Consider the following 16,270-nt stretch of genomic DNA (forward strand, 5'->3'; position numbering starts at 1 on the left):
ATTGGCAGGCCCCCAGCTGGCTTCAGCCTACCGGCCGGCAGCCATGCGTTCTCCGGTCCTTGGATCAGCATGTAACTGCAACTCAAGCTTCAGAAACCTTCAGAAGCTGAGCTCGCAAGCCGGCAGAGAAAATAACTCTTCGCAACATAAGGGCAGATAGAGGCTGTGTAAACCGTATTTACAGGCATTTTATTCAGCATCAGGACAAAGGGAAAAACATCTCTTCTCCCCTTCGTGTCCAAGCAAACAGCAAAAGCTATACACACAATGGAAGTTCCCAGCAAGTTGTGCTGGAATGTAAACAGACATGTGACATACAACAATTCCACATATCTGTTAAGGTGGAACAGAATATTGTAACAATAACAACTCTGCTCAGAGATCGTCATCAGTTGCCAAGTCCGTAACAGCTTGGGACCTGTTTACCTGTGAGATCGCCTGCGTGTAGCTTGTCAGTTTGAGAAAGTATGAGAATATATAGATCTTTTAGCGTGGCAGCTCGTAATTAGGAACTTCCTGCTAATTGCTATTGGGTGGGAGGCACTTTCATAGTATTCTTTTTGGTGCCTGCTAAAAACATTTTTGTTTCATCAAGCTTATCCATACATATAGAATATTGACATGTTTTTCAATCTAGCTTTTAGCTTATTGATTTTTATTATTTTTGATGATCCTCAGGGTCCCAACTTTGTATGAAATAGTTTTTTTTAATGACAATTCCATGATATTATTCTTTTTGTAAACCACTATTAAGTTGTTGTTGTAGTTTTACAATCAAGCAGTATATAAATGTTATTAAAGAAATAAATGAAAGCCTTTGGCTTTTCAAATTAGATGAATTCACAGAGGATAATGTCATCAATGACTATTGGCCCCAATATCCATGCTTTACCTAGCAGTATGCCTCTGAATACCAGTTGCTGAGAATCAGAAATGGGGAGTGTCCTGTAGTAGTAGTAATAAAAAAAAGGTAAAGGTACCCCTGCCCGTACGGGCCAGTCTTGACAGACTCTAGGGTTGTGTGCCCATCTCACTCAAGAGGCCGGGGGCCAGCGCTGTCCGCAGACACTTCCGGGTTACGTGGCCAGCGTGACATCGCTGCTCTGGTGAGCCAGAGCCGCACACGGAAAGGCCGTTTACCTTCCCGCTAGTAAGCGGTACCTATTTATCTACTTGCACTTTGATGTACTTTCGAACTGCTAGGTTGGCAGGCACTGGGACTGAACAACGGGAGTGCACCCCGCCGCGGGGATTCGAACCGCCGACCTTTCGATCGGCAAGCCCTAGGCGCTGAGGCTTTTACCCACAGCGCCACCCGCGTCCCTTTAGTAGTAATATATTATTATTATTATTATTAATAATAATAATAATAATAATACCCCGCCCATCTGGCTGGGTTTCCCCAGCCACTCTGGGTGACTCCCAACATAATAAAAAAGCGATAAAATAGCAAACATTAAAAACTTCCCTAAACAAGGTTGCCTTGAGATGTCTTCTATAAGTCAGATAGTTGTTTATTTCCTTGACATCTGGTGGGAGGGCGTTCCACAGGGCAGGCGCCACACTTCAGGTATACAGGGTGAAGGCCATTTAGGGCTTTAAAGGTCAGGCCCTGCTTTGAAACTTCCCATGAACATGTTGTTGGCTATCATGAGAACAAGGTACTGGACAAAATGGGCCTTGGAATTGATCCAACACAGTTGCTCTTACGATGCTCTGTTCTTAAATGAGTTCTTAATTGATCATCTGAACATTCCTCTCTATTTTGCAAGCCGGAATTCTCACCTTAAAATGCAATGCTGCCCTTGTATCCAGTTACCCAGGACACATAAAGGGTTGCAAATTGTCCTTTAAAAAAATTCTTGCTAAAAAGGGAGCAGTACAGCTGCAGACATAATAAGAGCTAATAGAGGTGAAGGGGAATAAAGGATAAGTTGTTGTTTAGGCTGTGTCCTTTTAAAAGCAAAATAGGTGAAAGCGAACTGGTATATTTATGTACTTTGCTTGTACCATAATGTAACCAAGCTCTGAACGTTGGATTTCTAAGTATTTGTCCTAAGGAATGGCAAATAAAATTAGAGCAACAGCACACAAGAACAAGGTCAAATAAATGACAGTGCTCAGTCTATTTGTGAAGCTATTCTGAAAGGGAACCAGGGTGCCAAATGTGCTTTATTTGAATAATAAAGAAGAATTAGATTCCCCTGATAACTTGGCCAAGGGCCAATAAATCATTGGAGGTTAAGGATGCTTTGCAACTGCTATGTAATTCCTTTGCTTTTCTGAAGCTTTGACAACTATGTCCCACCTGTTTTTTTTATGCAAATGAAGTTGAGGCTAGTATCTGCTTATTGCATTACTTTATGCTACATTTGGTTAAAATATATTTTCGCGGAAATGTTGGCATTTGCATTCTTTTTGTGTGCTCCAACCCAATTTCCTATTTTAAAATACAGTTTTTTGATGGAGATAGCTATCTAGTATATTTTTAAAGCCTCGTAATGAGAGCACTAAAACAAACAAACCCTACTACAGCCTTTTTCTTTTTTTGCAACACAGTAAATTTGAACGCCACACGCCAGAGTAATGAGTATTCATTAAATTAATCCCCCAGTATTGATAGCTTTTCATAGACATTTGACCTCATTTAAGAATAAACATTAAATAAACATTATATAATTAAACATAAAATATGATTCTCTGTAGTCATATAGCTCCAAGGAAGATTTTTTTAAAAAAAAATAACAGCAACAAACAAACACAAAATTAAAGTATTTATTAGGCTTGGGGGTGTGTGTGTGTTGTTTTTGTTGTTCGTTTAGCTGAAAAGAGAAAGGGGGAAACCCTTTTAAAATATAAATGCACTGAAGGATTGGGGGACCACAGAGAAAAGAGGAGTATCAAAATAATTCAGAAACAGTACAAGTTACAGTGGCACATTATCAATTTACAACATTTAAATTGATAAATGCTTGGTGGTGGAAGGCCTACAAGGGCACTTTGAAAAGCAAATAGCGACCTGGTGAAGAAATTGATTTCCCCCCCTGAAAATGACTGCATGATGCATCATTTGACTGCATGCTGTCCAAGTGCTTGACAGAGATAATCTCAGCAATCCCACGGGTGACCTTATCGTTCTCACCAGGGCAACTTTGTCTAGGTTCTGACTTTGTGCATGTCAAGGTTTCTCCAGGCAGGATCCTAAGGGGGGAAAAGTTCCTCTGTTCGATCCAGATATCGAACCACTCTTCAAGGCACCCTCCTCCGCTATCTCCCCCTCCCCCAGAAAGGCAGGCTTGTTTCTTTTCTTCATAATTATGAATGAATGGAACAAGAGAATATATCTGCAGACACAGTATCTTTGCTGAAACCATTATTGTCTCTTCGGTCTAGTTCAGCACAGATCTTAAAGGAGAAAAAGATACCTGCCATTAGAGGTTATCAGACACAGCTGAAAAGCTCCAAAGCATATTACAGTCTTCTGAATAATAGAAATATGCCATCTGCCTTCGTTCGTTCAAATGCCCAGAATTCCTTACAGTACCTTAGGTAGGATTCTGTTGTTGCGGCAGCACCCGGCTTGGTCGCTTAATCAGCCACCCCTTCTCACCTTCCCCCAATTAAACGGTGCCTTTTTTCCCACAGTTTTAAGGCAACTGACGTACAAGTGACACAAGGCATAAGCATCAACATCTGCACAATTTTGCATAGGCAACCTGTAAACAACCTTCACTTTGTCCGTAATGTGATCCGAAACATTTTGCTTCTAAAGCAAAGTTACCGGTCATCCGTTCTCCATCGCACCTTGGCGCAGCTATATCAATCACTCAAATGCAGCGTCCGGTTTTGGTGGAGATTACCTTTTAAGAGTTAATCACTGTGTACTGTTTTGCTGCTTGTCAGATTTGCTGCAAATGCTATTCTCTTTTTTGATACCTCCCAAAGCTCATTACCCACTGTCTTAGACACCTACAATTCACCATAGTCACCCACTTTTCCCTCCTTCTTTCATCCACAACATTAATTCTGAGTGAACAAGACGTGCTTCCCTGCTTTTGACAAGATTTGCTGCGGTCTCAAGCGACAAAAACCCAACACTCATTCCGGATTCAGAAAGTAGGATTTATAACAGCATTTTAATTTAATGTTGGATGTCGAACATATAAAGAGATCACAGTAGTACTAGAGCTGAAAATTGATGCCTTTTTTATTAGTGTCCTCTCAGAAGTGGGTGAGCCGCTGTTTGTGCAGTGGAGCACAGAGCACCACAGTCAGATGAATGAGGATATGCTATCTGCAAGGAATCATATTTCAAACCACTGCCTACTTCTATTGATGTGCTCAGAGTTGAAAGGTTATGCTAGTAAATGCCATCTGAATTCCCAGCATTCGGAATCTGTGGAATAATCCACTGGCTGTCACTTTGTATCCAGTGCAAACACAACGCACGTTGCTTGTTTTACTTTACTTTTATTTTATTTTATATTGGTAAACTCAAAATTAGCTTCTTGCGGCTGATCGCATTGCCTTGCTTATTTTCCCTCTGTGTGTTTATATAGTGCCTGGAATATTGCTTTAAATGTTCTGCAGAATAGACAGAAATAGGTATGACTGAGGGTGCTAAGGGAATCCAGAATATTGTTTTACATGAGACTCATGTCTTCCTTATTTGTTCTTTGGAACATATTTTACCAGCCATTGAGGCTGAAACACTGAAAGCCTTTATGCAGAGGGGAGTCACTAGTTATAATGAATTGTGCAAATTCTTAGAGTAATAAAACACAGCCTTACAGTGTTACCATTTGATGGCTGGAAACTATTTTCCTGTTCTGTAATAATTCCAGCTATGAAATGTTAGAAGGAAGGTGTTGCAAGGACATTTCCCCCCCTCCTGCTTCTTACACTTTCCCATAATAGGAAGAGAAGAAACGGAAATCTTACTAACAGCTTATTTTCTTCAGGAAAATATGTGTGTCTGTATGTCCCTGTGTTTATTTTAAGGAAATGTGTTCTACGTGTCAGTCATGCATAGGTCTCAAGACATTTAAATGGAAGTAAGCTGCATCAGAAGCAGTGAGATTTACTTCTGTGTAAAGGTTGCAGCCCAGAACTCTGAACCTGATTGAACACAGGAAGGAGACAACACATTACTGTCCTTTGGGATGACAGGTGGGATATACCAACAAACAAATAAACAAATAATTGTGCTTCCTATGTGGCTGAAAGTGTGGCTTACATCTCTGCCACTAGCCATCCAGCAGAGTGTTTTTGAGTGGTGAATAAGCTCATCCGGCAGCCAAGAGCATTGCTCTAATATAGCGGTTCTCAAACTTTTTTTCTCTGAGCCACACTTTCAGAATAAAAAATCGTGCCACACCGATTTTCTTTATTGATAAGAAATACAAAGGAAAACATAAAGAAACAACTCCTGGCAGTGCCTGATTTATAACATAGAACCTAACTATTTTATGAAAAATTAGTTTGATACTACAAAATACCATACCACAATGGAATGTTTAAATATTTCTTTGATTGTCCTTGAATTTTCCCGCCACTCTTGCCCATCTTCTCATGCCACACCCTTTGGGAACCACTGCTCTAATAAACCAAATATAAGAGGGTATAGCCTTATTTGTTGCTTTTTATGCTAGTAGCCTCAGATTCAGTCTCCTTGTTTGAAAATTACTGCATTCTTCCACACCGGGGCTTTGTTCAGTGCTATTGAAAAGGAGAGACTCTAAGTATATGCAGTAATCCTCACCACGAAACTGTGACTCCAGAAACTGTATCGCATCCCCTCTTAACCTAATGGGTAAATTCTGTCAGGAGTTCAGCCTTGAAAATAACTTTTTTTAACTAACCCAAGAAATGTGATTCATTTGAGTCTGAGCTTCTCAGGACCTTAACCTTTGAACCCATTTTGAATGTCAGGACTCAATTATAGAAATATGACCTCATCAGAATATGAGCAGAGTGACTTTCATTAACCAACCTCCATATTTTGGGGATCAGGAAGAAGAAGGGGATCAGATTCAAAAAAGTGACTTAATACAAAATAATATACCATTAATCATTCTGCAATGAATTCCAAATCACTTAGACTGGAACATGCCTCGCCTCTGTCCTGTCCAAGTTACAGATCAAACAAATTAATGCAATCCAATGAAGGCTCTGTCTAACACAGAACAGAATAACTGGTCTTCAGCGGGAGATGTAAAATATACAGTCCTATAAACATAAACAATATAAATATAAATAGTATAAATATAAATATATGGCTACAAAAAAGCATTCTGTAGAAACAAACCAGAATCCATACTACATGCAAGGCAGTAGAAATATAGAAGACTTCTCAAGCTACCTATCCCATAACTGAGCATGCTCACACCTGGCTTTTTGCTGGTTGATATATAACATGCAGTCAGTGTAATGATCTCAGGCAGGCAAGCAAGCCCTGATAAGAATTAACGACTCTCTGGCAGTTTTGTGGTTCATTTATTTACAAATTACATCCAGAGCGTGACTCCAAGCCTCCCTTTGCTGCAAGTTGGTCACTCTGAGTCTCCGCCCCTATCGCAATACGTAGGGCGCCAATTTCCAGTCCTTCCTCTCTTGCAGTTCTGTAGCATCTTAACCCTTTCAGCTCTTCTGGTTCTGGGAGAAGGTGGGTGAACTTCCCTCCCCCGCTTTCAAAGAGCACTTCCTCTGAATGCTGTTTCCATCCTGGTTGCATAGCAACCCCCTCAATGTCTTCTACCTCCTCCCCTCCCTCTGCCTGTGATCTCTCCGAGTCTGGGAACTCTTGATAAAGGGGGGCTGGACTAACCCACTCCTGCCCTGTTTGTGGCTGCAATCTCTCACTTCCAGAGTCAGACTCTGGCTCTCTATGTACTGGCAATTCTTCACCTCCGGAGTCAGACTCTTCCCAGGCGTTCAATTTAGCCATGTCCCTGACAGTCAGTGGCAAAACCCAGTGGTCCCTCTAGTTCAGGAGGTTAACTTTCATTGTCTCCTTTCAGCCCCACTATCAGCACTAGGAAGGCAGCAATCCGAAGGGTTGGGACTAACTATGGAGATCAAAAGGAATTTGTTGAAGCTTTTAGTTAGAAGCCTGGGGCTGACAGAGAACAGAACGCCCAGAATAATGGAACCCCCCCCCCCCAATATGACTCTCTCTACAAAGTTCTCTCAACTCTTTCTGCTGGAGTCCGAAAAACAGATTACATTCAGTAGGAAAGTTAATGTAGTGGCTGACATAATACTCTTTAATTACATTCTACTTATTTCTTATTGGGGCAGGGCAGGGGACAAAGCTGCATAGCCCCAAACAGGGAATTTATTGAACTTGGTGTTAATGGATCTCAAATAAAGATAATAGATATGCTTCTGTTGAGCAGTCTTAGCATGTGGTTGGAACAGTGGCTCCCATCCCCCCCCCCCGCCCTCCAACCACTTGAAAATTGTTGATGATCTTAGCAGAGCACTTAATGATTTTTTTGTGTTTTTTTGCTGCTTTCTGTAGCAATTGTAATGCCCTGTGCTGGGTACTATATGGTTTTTAATCATATTTTTATTGCTTTTTTTAATTATTCCATTTTATTTTACTGTATCACAATTTGAACTCTATGGAATTCAGATTGTAAGTGTTCTTCACAGTGGACCTGTTGGTCTATGGACCACTGTTTGGGAACCCCTGCATTAGAATTATAGTGTTGTCCTTTAAAGGAAATTCACATTATCTTCCTCTAGCTTTCTAATTGTGAGGTTGTTTGCCGCATTATTTGTTTTATCATTTATTATATTTATATCTTAGCTTTCTTCCATTGAGCTCAAAATGACTTACATGGTCTTCCCAGGTACTTTGAAGGCACTCTTCATTTCAGCAAGGTTTTCTATCATACGGCTTATGACTCAGCCTCAATGATAAAATCACTTCTACTTATGAAGAAACCATGGTATTGGATTCCTTGAGAGTTGGTTTTCCCACTCGCGAAGTTCACCAGATGAGACTGCCTAATAGGGAACAGAAAACTTGTGGGAGCTGTTCACAAGATACTCCCCTCACCGAAATGTATCTCACCATGCAAAAAATAATCTCATGGAAAGAAAAAAAAGAACAATGCTATGAACTGGTGTGTGCCAGATATAAGAAAGTGCTGTTGCTGTCCGAACAACTATGCTGTCATATTTGGAGTGACACTGAAAAACATTGGTTTCTGCAATAAACTCATGGTGCAAGATAAATTGTTAGGAGTGATTTTGTGAACTGCTTCCCCCATAAGCAGCCACAGGAGTATTGGTATGCCAAGCATGTGGAATGGGAGAGCAATCTTTCCAATTGGCTACGAATGGGGAAAGCTTATGGAATCAAGGGTGGTGACTATGAAAAGAGACTATTATGAATTAATTTTATTGCAATAATTTTTTAACATGCCTACTATCTCTTGGATTTTCTTGGCCGCATCTTATAAAAACTGAAGTCCCGCCTCCACATACAGACGCACATATTTCAACCGTACCCCTGTGTATATATTCCTACAAACCTAGGAGACCCTGACAAATTGGACTCGAGTTTGTGAGTCTTCACATTAAAAATTTGTGTCGCAATAAATGTGAGTCTTCAGGTGCCAGCAGAGTCCATATTTTAATGCAACGGACTAACATGACAACCCATCTGGAATGTGCCTGTCTAAAGATGTTATGACATGGTGCACATGCTTAATATTACTGCATGAAGAACCCTTTCAGACTGGAAAGTCTTCAGCTTCCCAGAAGGTGATATGCCAGTTCATTTAAAAGAATGGATGGAATTCAGAAGAAATTATGTGAAATAAAAACATACTTTTTACAACCCGCTAATTAAAATTGACATTAGTAGGTTACAGGAGACTAAGGAAAGGACAGTGCCGTTTTAATATTTGAAAACCTTTTCACTTCTGCAGAAAAGTAAATCACGTAATTACTGAGATTCTTTAGCTGTTTAATAAAAACACAGGCCTGCAACCTTTGGTAGCATGCAGAGAATTTAAAGGGTTGAGCTGAAGAGACTTCTAAAATGTCATAACAGCACTTTAGTAAGAGGTGATAGCCTGTTATTATCTAGGATGCACAGAGAGGTACTCAAGTAGTTTTAAAAAGTAATTAAAAATAAATGCAGATTTTTGAGCAATATATGTTTGTGCTTTCTTTAAAAATATTTTATTATAAACATTATATTACAAACACGCAATAAGAGAACATGAAAAATGGAAACAAATATTGCTGCAAATTCATGCGTTGTTTGTGTAAAACGAAAATTTGAACAAGTATTTCCTGTGAATATATGTAGCATATAATCCTACATTCATAAATACATTTTTATTCTTATAATATTGACAGCCTCTTCGTACACATTACTGCATCCATTGATTTTTTTCCTATTTCCCAAAAAGCTATGAATAGTTGCCATTTCTTTGTAAGCGTCTAGATAGCCTTTCCCCTTCCAAAACACACACACATAATTGCTGTGATCTTGTGCATCAACATTATTGTTGTCAATTCTCAAACCCAATTTTTCAATTTGTACTGCTGTCCTTTATATTAACGTCAACACCTGTGCCACAGCTCATAAGCATTTACATACAAAGAGCATAACAGAATAATCATATAAAAATAAGCATTATCATCATCATTTTTATGGCTTCTCTTTCAAATAAAATGCTGCCTGCCTTAGTGTCGTCCAATCGCTAATTTTCTGTTGGTGCACTTATAATGTTTCAGGATGACTGAAAATTGCCTTTTCCTCTTCTTGCAGACTGAGTTAACCCAAATTTGGTCCTGGGCTTCCTTCGTCCAGTGCTGGCCACTTTAGTAAGCTGTACAACAAGTTCAGGGAGGTTTTTATTTTATTTTTTGGTTTTAACCTTCAAAGGAATTTAGTTGAGCAGATGCTACACTGAACTAGTCAGAGTAGAAAGGAAATGATATGGCTTTTAAAGGGCACATCTAGCATATCTACTGGGCTAAAGTAATTCTGGCAATGCTTCAAAGGATATAACTTTTGATGGTAAAGTAGGTAGGCTACGGAATGAAATCACATATGGCAAGCTGTCAAATTCTTCCTACACTTTCAGTACATTTATATAAGTGCAAATGGATGCTGCTTAGATGGATTTCCTAGCAATTTCCTGCTAAAGATTATCTGATATTATTTGACTAAATTATGTGTGTAAAAGCTGGGGACAACTTTTATGATCAAATATTTTGAAATTAGTTTTCCTTTTTGGCGGATTATCTGAAATATGAACTGCAATTATATTAGCACTTGGATGTGAAGGACTTTTAAGGTAGCAATTATATGAAAGCAAGAGAACTGAATTGTTGTATATCAACTTGAAGAGAACATTTTCACAGGTCAATTGTGTCAATAGCAGATCCTTCTCATAGGTACCTCATTCTTAACCTTTTGTTTCTTATTCATTCTAAAGATATATTGTTTGAACTTTAATGAGGATGTCGCTGATTAGACATTCTGAAGGGAGTTTCATGCTTTCTAATCTATTGGTATTTTATCTTCTGAGGTGTGCTAGTTAAACATCCAAGTATCAAATGTTGACAAGAAACTACCATTTTGTTTATAATTGACGGGAAGATAAACTGGTTACAGGAAATGGGAAACTTTCAAATAACATGAATTAATGTTTATCTATCATCTGTCTGTCTGTCTGTCTGTCTATCTATCTATCTATCTATCTATCTATCTATCTTAATGTTATAATGAGCCAGTGTGGTGTAGTGGTTAAGAGCGGTAGTCTCGTAATCTGGGGAACCGGGTTTGCGTCTCCGCTCCTCCACATGCAGCTGCTGGGTGACCTTGGGCCAGTCACACTTCCTTGAAGTCTCTCAGCCTCACTCACCTCACAGAGTGTTTGTTGTGGGGGAGGAAGGGAAAGGAGAATGTTAGCCGCTTTGAGACTCCTTAAAGGGAGTGAAAGGCGGGATATCAAATCCAAACTCTTCTCTTCATCTTCTTATCTGTATAAAAACTTAACAAGCCTTACTTATCAAGGACATGGAAATGGGTGATCCCTTCCTAATTTATGAATACATGTTTAATACATTAAACTCATAGAATTGTAGACTTGGAAGTGATCCCGAGTGTCATCTAGCCCAACCCCCAGCAATGCAGGAATCTCCACTAAAGCATCAGGCTCTGGAGATCTGAATTCATGTAAAATAGCTAGGTGTTCCCTTACCACCTCTTTTCCTATACTGGGCTGCAGCTCTTTCCTTGCATCATTTATTCTGATATCGCTAGGTTAGGCACTGCTTTCATTTTGGCGAAGACAGAAGCAAAGTAGATGTTGAGCAGTTCCGTCTTCTTTCTGATAAGGTAAAGGTAAAGGACCCCTGACAGTTAAGTCGAGTCTTGAATGACTCTGGGGTTGCAGCACTCATCTTGCTTTAGTGACTGAGGGAGCCAATGTTTGTCTGCAGACAGTTTTTCCGGGTCATGTGGCCAGCATGACTAAGCCGCTTATGGCGAAACCAGAGCAGCGCACAGAAACGCCGTTTACCTTCCCGCTGGAGTGGTACCTATTTATCTACTTGCACTTTGATGTGCTTTCAAACTGCTAGGTTGTCAGGAGCTGGGACCGAGCAACGGGAGCTCACCTCATCGCGGGGATTCGAACCGCCTACCCTCTGATAGGCAAGCCCTAGGCTCAGTGGTTTAGACCACAGTGCCACCCGCATCCCTCTTCTTTCTGATACCCAGTAGCATTTCTCCATTTTCTCCATGCAAGGGGCTTGCTTGTTCTTCCTCTTGCTTTGAACATAGCAGAGCAAACATTATTATTATTATTATTATTATTATTATTATTATTATTATTCTCTCTTGCAATCCTGAGTTCATTCTGAGCTTTGGCCCACCTGACTTTCTCCCTGCAATTGTTGCTTACCTGGGGATACTCTTTCTCAGTGATTTCCCCCTGGCAGAATACTCAACAGTACGCAGTAGCAGCAAACCTCCCCACCCTCCTCAAATCAAATCTTGTGATATGGTAAATGAAGGGTGGGAAGAACAAGCAAGCAACCATGGCTAAAAGAGGCATTGCGAAAAGCAGGAAGCTGAGGTGGTGGCAAGGAAAAGGAGGCCCTTATTCAGGGCTGCAGTTGCTGCTTTCAGTCAATAGGTTGCACCGTTCTCCCAGGTGAGCAAGAGTGTGCTTCTCTTTTGTCTCTGCTTGCTCTTTCCATGTCTTTGGGAATAGGGAGGGGATGGAGGGAGAGGGAGGGAGGCAGCATCTAGTGGCTTTAGACTAGAATCCTAGCTTTCCACCAAAGGCAGCTAAAGGGCCTTAGGAAGCAGTCGGTAAGTGCTTGCCCATTGGCAGAGAGGAAGGTCCACCGGCAGGACAGATTTCTCACTGCAGGTCCTCCAGGACACTGGAAGAAATATTTGATGACATATATATTCTGCTGGCAGTAGTCCAACAGTGGTGCATGTTGGTGGTACATGTGGCTCCTCCCAACCAGTGTTAGAAACTGAGATATGAAAGCTAGGAGCTAAATGGCACCTTAAACCTAGGTTATGGGAGCAGCAACTGAATGTCAGCACACAGATTTTTTATAATAAGAATACAAAGCTGAAAATGATTGAACTGAAGCCAAAACCTTCATGTTCATTTTTCCCATGGTCTAGTCATCATTTGAAGACTTCAAAAAAGGAAACCATGCTTCCTCTGCCCGCCCCCTAATATTCTTAAGAAGGTCCCTTCTGCAGCCTTCAGAGAGCGGCTGGAAGTGGGGAGGCAGAAAAAGGTCCTCTTTCCTTCCACTCTGCAGACAAGCCCTGGATTCTCCCTACACCCTCTTTCCTTCATATAAATATATCTTTTTGGCACCACAATCAACACATGTTAAGGTCTATACAACTGATGGGAGAGGCACCCACCTTGAGTGTCCAGTTTGCAAACCTAAGACTTAAGGGTCCTTCAATGATCCGGCTCCAAAATTTATTTTTATTTTCAGCATCCCTGTGAGAGGCTGAGATACTTTAACATGCACTCCTTAAACCATCATAACTAACTGGCTAGTATATTTCAAATTAAAAGCACATCATACATTAAAAGTACATTAAACAAGGCAACTAAAACCTAAACAAAACATGTTGGGTTTAAAAGAAAAGAAAAAAGTTTTCAGGTCCCCAATCCATGCACGTTTTTCTTGGGAGGAAGCCCCTTTGAACTTCGTTGGGATTTACTTCCGAATAACAGTGGCAATTTTAATCTGAAATCTTAGGCGCAGTACTGCGCCCAGAGCTCAGAAAGTGCTTGTGTTTATGAAATTCCCTGTTGCAAAACGCGCCTAGAACAATGGGAGTTTTGAATGCTGCTTCCAACCCCCTTCATTCCTTTAACATGACCACAGAAATCACCCAACACTATATTGGCATAGTGGAGTCTTATTGCAGTCAGTAGGAGTGAAGAGGGGGGGGGGGGAGCTGTCCCCTCACCTCTTGCCCTGGCTCCAACAAAATGGTAGGACAATGGATGTGGCAATTGCTCCTCCACCAGATCTCTCTTTCCTACCTCAAGTGAATGTAAGGTAGGACTGCTCTCTTCATTTTATCCCATCAGTTTTATCCAGCATGGTGAGAGGAGAGAAATAAGTTATTATATAAGATAAAACAACAATATCCGTTTGTGACATTTCTTGGGCATGTCTGAATGGCATGTGCATAAGAATCCCTATGTGTGCAAATTCTAATGTGCTAAAATGACAATATCTAGTATCGAAGGAAACCTGGTGCTGTTGTAAGACCAAGTTTCTTACATTATGTATTTCAGATGAAACATTTTTATAGCTAGACATGAATTCATAGAACGGATTGTTTTATTATATTTCATTGTAAATTTTTCAACCCTTTCAGTTGGTGGAACATTCTCCCAGAATGCAGGTTTTGTACTGATATGATGTTTCCTTGCTTTGGGCATGGCCTGCCCCTACTACTGACTGTAATTTACTTTTTGGTCTCTGTCGCCTTGAGCCTGCCTTCTGACTAGTTTGTTGAATGATGTGCTAATCCATTATATTTTTTAGACAAGTGTATCGACCAGTATAAACAGACTGGAGGGCACAAACCTAAATGAAAGCTATACTTCCTTGAAACATTTAAAAAGCTCCTGCAGTGGTGGCAGCATAAAATAACTTTCCCCCCTTAAGTTTAAGGGGGGAAATCTCTCTATATAAAATAGAAATGGTGCAGGGGGGTGGGTGATGTTGAACATAAACCAGACATTATTCACAAAAGCATATTTAGGTATTCTTTGTTGGATTAAGACATTAGGTTAGAACAGTTTATATGGTAGACTTTTTACAATTTAGCGACATGAGCTAGAAGGAAGGAGAGCATTTGGAACCCGTTTCATTATTTAGGCATTGAGGTTGACAATTTTTATCTTTTTTATTCTTCTGTACTCTTTAGCAGGGTTTTACAAACATCCAGACTTAGGCATCCAGACTTAGGCATGCTTTCAATTTACCCACTGAACTTAATGGGACTAAGATAATGGGACTAAGATAATAGTGACAATAATCATGATTACTGTGCAATCCTAATCTCCATAGCAGCTAACTCCTAGGGGCCGTGGGGGCATCGGCCCCCACAATAAAATATTTGAAGGAACCAGGCCCTCACAATGTTGATGGGCATTCCCATTCAAATGGTGTGTGTGCACTGAATCGTGTGAGCAGTTTTGCGGGTGGCGGCTTACCTATGCCCTCACAATATCTTATTCAAGTTGGCACCCGTATAATCTCTCATCCATGCCTTTGGAGGGGTTTAGGATACAGTTGCGGTGACCCTCTGCTGAGGGTAAGAGGTCAACTGCTGCAGAAGCCCCTGTCGTACTCCACAGGCTGGGAAGCTACCAGTACCAGCAGTCTGTGGAACTTTTGAGTTGGGACATGGGCAATTTCCACAAGAGGCCCAATTCTCAGGCCCTGAAGCAGCACCAGCAAAAAAAAAAAGTGGAAAAAAGACTGGGGCTTATGGTGCCCCAATTGCTCCACTGTTCTGTTCTGCCCTGCTGTTCCCTTATCGTGGCTTAGAATCATTCTGCCATTTAAGTCCCATTTATTGCGATGGCTGTTCTCTAAGCACGAGACTAAGAACGAACTCCTGAGCAATCTCTGCATCCGCCCCTGATGGCAACAGCAGCAGAAGGGTGGGCAAGACAGTTGGACCAGATCCTACAGTCATGCTCAACCAATGTTTCCAAAGATTGGGCTGCCCAACAGCAGTGACGTTGACTTGGGATTCAGGGCCCCTCCCCACCTGTTTTGTTTGGTTTTTCCACTGACAGGGAAACTGCACAGCTGGCAGAAGCCCAGCTCAGTCAGCAGCAGTGAGTGGAGGGATACCTCAGTGTAATCTAAACCTCACACAGCCTGGTATAATGGGGTGTTGCATTGCTCTGGCCATATAAATCCAATCTATTATATGTTGTTAACCTGTACTGTGTTTTAAGGTGCCCTAGAAACAATGCATTTTTTTCTGTCACAGAATAACACAACTACCCCTCTCTAAATCTATGCCATTTTCATGCCACTGTAAAGAGGAGACTGAAACAACTAAAGCTATAGCTAGCAGGGAAAATGGCTTTACAAAGTACAGAAAACATGGGAAGAATTCAAGCCTACTCTATGGAGTTACACCCTATTTGTGGACTGTACTGAGGCTGTGTTCACAATGGCGAAGTTATCTTGAGTAAATAATTCTTGAGGCAAAAGTGAGGGCAATGTACTTTTTCAGTTTCTTCAACTATAGCAACCAAATCAGGCTCTAAACTGTCATAAAGTGAATTAAAATTGCAATTGCTACAGAAGCATTTAAGCATTACATTCAAATCTACTCTGAGCACACGAACACTACTATTGGGTGGGTGGTGGGGAAAATCAATTACGTTTACAACAGTAAGAAATTGTAGTGATCCCAGGATAATAGCAATAGTATGGTTGTTCTTTTCCTTCCTTTCTGCTTGTGTGTGTGTGTGTTTGTCTGTCTGTCTGTCAATAGATATATGCTAATTTAAAATGTGATGATTTATGTGTGTCACACAGAGAGAGAGATAATCACATTTAGAATAGTTAATATATAAATTATGAGCACTTTTCATGACTTTAGTATGCCAAGCATGCAAAATTTATCCACATGTTCTTTAAAACGGAGTAAGAAATACAATATATATTTTTGTGCCATGAGGTTGGCAGCTGTGGGGTCAATGTG

At 40.6% G+C, this 16,270-nt stretch overlaps 1 protein-coding gene and 1 long non-coding RNA gene across 12 annotated transcripts in view; one reads left to right on the forward strand and one right to left on the reverse strand.

Annotated features, from left to right (window-relative positions):
• Positions 1 to 16,270, forward strand: part of NPAS3 (neuronal PAS domain protein 3) — a 604,332-nt gene that overhangs the window by 403,136 nt on the left and 184,926 nt on the right. The window lies entirely within an intron of this gene.
• On the reverse strand, positions 2,747 to 8,217 carry LOC310683782. The gene is made up of 2 exons (XR_014514536.1): positions 7,844 to 8,217; positions 2,747 to 3,405 (listed from the first exon to the last, which is right to left on the reverse strand). It is a non-coding gene; the product is annotated as an uncharacterized lncRNA (long non-coding RNA).

This window comes from Podarcis tiliguerta (assembly GCF_965153285.1).
Source record: "Podarcis tiliguerta genome assembly, chromosome: 1".
Lineage (NCBI taxonomy): Eukaryota > Metazoa > Chordata > Lepidosauria > Squamata > Lacertidae > Podarcis > Podarcis tiliguerta.